The following is a 7,468-nucleotide window of genomic DNA, read 5'->3' as shown; positions in this document are numbered from 1 at the left end:
CTCTGGCTTAGGTGGAACAAGCCGATCGATGATCCACTTTAAAATTAATAAATTAAGCCCAAAATAAGTCAAAAAATGAGCCAGCCTATGAGCTCAAGACAAGCCGACTTCTGAAAAAAATTGAGTTTACCTCAACCCATAGCTCATTTTAATGCAAGTTCGAGCAGCCAACGAACGGCTCGATCCATTTTTTATTTTTAACTTCACCTTTGTGAACAAGTCTAGAAAATCATTAAAACAACGCTACATCGACATATCTTATTTCTTTCATTTTTCTCTTGTAATTCATTTAATAAACAATTGAGGATCTCTTTGTAAAAAATTAATACGTTAGGGGACTAGAGAAGGACAGGAGAAAGAAAGAGAATGTATCACGTGGGTAAGGCCCATGTTTTCACGTGGATATGGGCATGCAATGCTTGCCCACCAGACAGAAGTTGGGTCCCACTTGAAAGCCACTCGTGCATGCGTGACACCTTTGTCTCTGTGCTATCTGACACGCGCTTCGGTACAATCATTGGATACTTTCTCTTTAAATCATTCCCATGGACCGTATGAAATCCACGCGCTAAAGAGGAAATTGTGTGCACGTGAAATTTGCTATCTTAACCCCTGTTTGTTCCCCTTATTTGCCCATTAAAATAAAAAATATTATCATTATCTATCATATAAAGTTATCATATTTGACTTTATATCTCTTGTGTGAAGTCTATAATAACTATATTTTTCATTCTCATTCTTACATTAATATGGCTCAAACGAGACCTTAAGTTAAATTATTTATAATTTAGTCCTTATTTGGTTTAACATTTGAATTAAAATTAAACTCAAAATAAATAATTAATTTTAAAATTATGCTATTCACAATATTTTAACAACATATTTTATCAAATTTTATTCAAATATATTTAAAATATAATTTTAGTCTACACCAGATAGGAGTTTAGTTTTTCAATAAACTCGTTAATAAATTAAAGAAAAAATCATAGGTAGTTTTTTTTTCCCTATTTATTGATGGACTTATCATCAAAATCAAAGTCAAACAATTAATATTAACATCTTTCATGGATTCCACAACTTTTCAACCATACATTTGAAAAATTTCTATCATAATCTACTAAAAAATTAAATTTTAATTTTCACCAAACACCCTTTAAATAAATTATTGCCTTTTGGCATAGACCAAAAAGTTTGTTTACATAGTCTAATCAACATGATATATGAAAAATATTTTGGACTTCGATTCAAGCTGTTTACCTATTGTAAAAAGATATTTTATTATATCCACGTACGTGTTTAGTTGAATTTTAACCATAGTAGCTAAATTTGATCTTGAATGATCACTCTAGTTGGGAAATCGAGTGTCCATTCGTAGTCATTCCATCATACAATTTACATAACTATCTAGGCGAGTTTTTTAAGAAACCCAAAATAATTCAATCAAACTAGCTAATACTAATTCATGGATGCAACATTTAATGAGACAAACTAGATAGTGAGTAGGCACGCTGCTTCTTTTTTTCTTTCTTTCTTTTACTATATACTTTTAAGTTCGATCAATAAATTTCTCCTTATAAAATATCAAAAACAGGATGCATCCAATTGATTCACAATAAACACTTTGAAATTTCGATCAATATAAAAATGCTTGATGACATCCTCTTACTTGCCTTTCTCAAAGACCATTAGATGATTCTAAGTTAATTATTCTTTATTTGTACGACGAGCTAGACTATTCTATTGGTCAATTACATTAAAAATATGTACGTACAATTTATCAATTATCAAAATTAAATATATCTTATTCCTAAATTATAGCTTTCTCATCTACAGAATGGGGACCAATTCGAAGGGGACAACAAATATAGTTTCGCAGGAACAGATATAATATCTTTGTCGTAGCCAAGAGAAATTTGATTGGCACAAAAGCTCTATGTGTTGCACCCAATTATTATGATTGGGATATTAAAGATGGGATAAAACCTATTTTAACTTTTTTAGAGATTATGACAACGACTTCACTACCACATAAATGATTGTCCGTCTATTTTAAAACAAATCACTACACTAGAATATCCATGTTCGGCTAGACTTAACCGTAAGATCGAATTATTATATCTTATTTTTTATAAAATAAAATAAAATAAATGTTTTGTTTGCATTAAATTGATTGCAACATCTCTTAAGCTTCATTTTTAGCTATCAAAAATTCTACTACATCTTTGATTACTCAGATAAAATCTAAAAAAAATCGTTCTTGAATAAAAAAGAGGTGAAGGAAATAAAATGACACCTAGCTTTTATACGGTAGACAATGGATTAGCATTTTATGTGATTGAGAGTCTACAAGAGTACATGTTGAAGATTTATATGTTTGGTGACCTAATAATAAATTGTGTCGGGTCAAGTACCAATGACTCTCAATTCAATTGAATTATTTTATTTTTAGTTGATAACACCCATTTTGAACACTTAAAATGAATTTTGTAAGGACAACTTTACATCGATGATCCTTGTTCTTATTACTCAAATCTTTCACACCTCCTTTTTCTTTTCTAGTTGGGAGGAGGCTAGGGATTACCATGTTAAAAGCCAATACAACTATTAAGAAGGGGTCTGGTTACTGAAGTTTTAAATTTTTTATATCCAATTGCCGAATATAAAAAGTTGAGGGGTTCTCAATGCAAAAGGAACTTTTCGAGGGACATGGGACAGTTAAAGTGGTGATCCACGTGAAATTGAGAAAAATATGTAAGATATCACGTGCTGTCAAGTTGTCAACGGATTCGAAAGATGTAACAAGCGTGGGTCCCATTAGAATCCTGTCTCCTAAATAGTCTCCACATCACATCGATTCGTCTCCAATCATTGGATACCAATGATGCCCTTGAATTTTGCTAGTTGTATATATCCCGGGTTGTGAATCTGATTGTACATATAGAGCCTGATTGGGAGTAATTTTGATAATTGAGTTTTTGATCGTTAGAATAAAAGTAAGATCCACCTGTGATAGAAAAAGTCAAATATAACGGTTGTAACAGTAAAATAACGATAAAAAAAATCAAATTTTTTGGAGGAAAAATCACTCCCCCAACAATCTGATAGCATTTTCCTAATTGATTTTAATTCTTGTTCTTAATCAACAATTTTATTTTTATGCGTTTGTTTGCTGGTATTTAATTCAAAACTTTTTTTTCTTTACATATTTATTTTTAACTATTCATTTATATAATAAAATATTCTATATAAAAATTCAAATTTTTTCTTTACTTTTTAACCACGCATTCTTCCAAAAATCATCATTTAAAATATTATTTTTCCCAAACAATGACCATCAAACAAGGACTAAATAGTTAAGATCCAAGTTGATCTTTATTTTGTAAAAACTCAATTTTAATTACGCATTTTATTAATAAAATATTAACTTTATATCTAAACTCAAAAATTTTCATACTTTTTACTCACAAGTTTAAAAAAATCACTATTATAAAATCAATTCCCCAAAGATAAGTGCTACTAGGGTAAAAAGAGCAAAGAAATCCCCTTGGATCTTGATAACGTGGCATGATGAGTGGAGTCGTCGTCGCTACTAACATGGCTTGTGATCTCCTCAACCAAGGTCCTTCGTGAGTGTAATCAAATAGATGTCTTAATTGACAATAGCTTATCTAGGAACTGGTTTTGTTGTCTTTGAAATTGAAAAAAAGTCTCAAGCAAAAACCTAAATGTCCCGATTTTTCAAAAAAAAAAAATTGTTGATAATGTGGCATCCTTCTAATTAGGGATATGCATGGTTTAGTTAAATTAAGAATAAAGCTATTTAGTTCAACTGAGATTGTAAGGGGGGAAAAAGTTCAACTGAGTTTGTAACACTAGTCTACGTGGTGTTAGGTAATAGACTAAATGAAAAGTGGACTTAAATTACTCATTTAATTGTAATTATCATTTAATGTCATATTAGTATCACATAAACTGGGATTATAATATTAGTAGAGCTAAATAGCATTAATCATTTAAAATCAAATTGATACAAGGTCTATAAAAATTCTACACATGGAGTCACTGGGCTCCTTGTATCATAATGGACCTTTACTAGAATAAAATTGATCAGTTTTTGGTTCGATTCGATCCATTTCTTTTTAGTTGCATCGAAAAAATTGTAAATCATAAATGGTTGAGTAAATTGCTTTCCTTAATCTATGATGTTTCCGATTTCAAGGGACAAAAATATCAATTTAGAGATTTAGGCAATTATTATGACCGTGTATCAATTTATGTAATTTAGTCTTTGTTTGGCTTCATTAAAATTTTAATTCATTTTTTTCTTTCTTATCAACCACATATTTTTCAATAAAATAATATTACACGTAATCCCAAAAATTTTTCTTTTTCTTTTCACCACACATTCTTCAAAAATACTATTCTAATCATTATAATTTCAAATAATAGGGCCAAATGAATAATATAAATTAATTTCATTGAGAGGTCATAAAAAAATGTGTAGTTGCGAGTGCGTGTGTGGGCATATTGACTTTGTTGCTGACTGAAAAGTGATGTAGCAGTCTTTGCTCAACATAAATGAATTTAGGTTAAATAAATAAGTAATATTGTTGGAATTTGTATTACAGTATAGAGAATTTTCTCAGTTTAAATTTCCTTATCTTGTGCTCTTCATCTCTTTATATAAGCTGATAGATTCGAGGTTGTTGCTTTAGTCATGTCAAGCTATAGTATTTCACTCTAGAATTACTTGTCATTGCCCATTTGAAATAATTTGATTGGTTGGAGAGTTCGATCATAGTGGAATCATTATGCTACCTAAGCCTTAGCATGTACCCTAAGCAATCACGTCGTCATCTTGATTTGTTGATTTGAATAGTGCAACAATCAAATGAGAGCACATTCTCTGTATCATGATACCGTTTTCGTTTAACATCTCCAGTACCTTGACCTTTGCCATCATTGGAGGTATTGAGTCAAGGTGACGAATTGTTTTATCTGGATACTTCGGCAAGCAAGCCCCTTTTCTACCAGATCCAGGGAGCCTTTATCCAATTGGCAACGACAAATCTATCAGACATTGACTTCAAATTGGCTTTGAGCATTTGAACTTGTAGTTTCGTTGTGACTGATAAGAAAAAAACTTGAGCCTCTCTAACGAACAAAACGAGGACACGGTTGATGTTTATGTTAGTTGCTTGCTTCGTTTTGGAGTGAAAATAGTGGCAGAGCATCAATTAGATTGATCTTGAATTTGTTTCATATATTTTCCATGCAGTTAATCTTTTCTATAATTGGATTATGTCTTTAGATATAAAGTAACTAAACTAATATTATTTTTCTTTGAGTATTCATTTCTTATTAGAAATTTTAAAATGTGTCACCATTTGAGACAGTGCGATTTTTTATAATTCACTAAAATATTTATTTCCACTCATGAGTTTCCAAATTGAAACTGATGTCTCCCAATCTCATTGGCAAAAAATAGGTATCTTCGATGAATAAATTACATATTACCTCATCTTATGAGCGTAGAAATCATTGATATATATATATTGTCGTGTTGCTTATAATTGGGTGTTTTGCGGGCATGATTTTGAATATAACGAGATTCTTGACGGTTCCGACTCATACAAATTTCCAAGTCGAAAGTGATGTCTACTAATCTCATTGACATTAAACTAATGATACACACCTGACGTCATCCTATCAGCGCGGCAATTATTGATTGTCACATATCCATGTAACACATTGTCTTGTTGCTTATGATGGGGTGTAAGCAGGATTTTTAGGTGGTGAGTGGTAAGGGTATAAAGAAGGGTTCATTCTGATATTTTTAATTGCATTAATAAAATAAATCTAGATCATTAGATTAATTTTATGTGAAAGATTAAATTCATAAATTATTTGGAAGGAAAAAAGGCAACCATGAGGGTATACGAGTTGAGCAACAGCACATGGCCTTAACATTGTAGGGGTCCCAAAAAAAAATTTATTATATGTGTGTGTATATATATATGTATAATTATATATTGTAGTAACTTTAAAACATAAAATTTTATGATTATTTTAAGTTAAAAGGTACATTATTTATGAGAAACCTAAAATCCAAATGATTAAAGTGAAGAGTAAAAACCTAACGCTCTCTCTCTCCCCACTTCACCCCCAAAAAACTGTCAAATAGAGAAGAGAAAAAACTCCACCGTTAGCCTTTGTTGCTTTCTCTACAATAGTACAATCTATATCGTAACATTGTCATTTTATTGGTGTTGATTTTTCATTCGTTAATTGCTATTTCGTGCCTTTTTTAGAAGGATAAATTTTTGTTGAGCGATAATTGATAGTGATTATATTCAATTTTTTTCCTCTTTTGAGTTTTGCCTTTCAAATCTGCCATATGTGATAAGATAAATGGATAAATAATGACTCTTATTTAACATTATTGTATTTCTTATTCCTAATTCTTCTACATTTTTATTTGATTGTTGGTACACAAATTTTTGAAGAATCAGAATAGCTTATAAAGCTTTTGCCAGTTTAATCTTGACTTAGGCGCAACCATCTTTTTTTTTTTTTTTTTTTAAAACCTTATTTGGACTTTATCTACAAAAATTATTTTTACATAATTTGTTGCATTTCAAGGTTTTGTAGGTGGTATTTGCTATTTTTTATTTCAAGGTTTGCTCATATAAAATTGCACAAACGGGTTAGTGGCCTGGATAGTTCTTTGTTGATGACATAAAAATTTTGATGAAATTTGAAAGGTGATTTTGAGCTTTACTTGTACTCTTCTTTTTTTCATGACATGAAAAAATAAATAAATATTTAAATGTTATTTTTTTGTAATAAAATAATATTATTGAAATATAATTTTTAATTATATGAATTGGACATCATTTTAAAATGTCATAGGGGGCAACCAAAATCTCAAAGTCGATCTTGGGAAAGATCGACATAGATTATTATGTTTGATAATAACCAATGTCAATGTAACTTGTTATTTATGCAACGATAATTATACCTTTTTATTAACTGCGCTAAATATTTTCAATCTTTGTTCATTCTTACATTCTTATAAATTGAACATATCTTGACCTGATGGCGATTTCCGTTCAAATATTATGTTAACATGCTTTGGAACAAGTGAAGATTACTGTGTTTTTTTACTTATTTAAGCATTTGATGGTCTTTTTATTCCCCCTACATATTTTTTGGATGGAAATAGTAAGATGTGCTTATTTAATAGAAATTTTAAATTAAGAATGTAAAGAAAAAGTTGAAGATATATGTGCAGAGACAAGTAAAAGTTAACGAATTTCATTGTAGTTCAAATATGATGCAATTAATAAAAAATTATTGTGTGAATATAATTACTTTTAGCGTAAAATGCAAGAAAAACATGATGAAAAAATAAATTGAACGCTTAGATCTAATAATTTGTACAAAAAGAGAAGGAAAAAAAAAAAAA

The sequence above is a fragment of the Olea europaea genome, unplaced genomic scaffold (assembly GCF_002742605.1).
Source record: "Olea europaea var. sylvestris unplaced genomic scaffold, O_europaea_v1 scaffold2715, whole genome shotgun sequence".
Classification (NCBI taxonomy): domain Eukaryota; kingdom Viridiplantae; phylum Streptophyta; class Magnoliopsida; order Lamiales; family Oleaceae; genus Olea; species Olea europaea.
Note: the sequence above shows the minus strand (reverse complement) of the source record.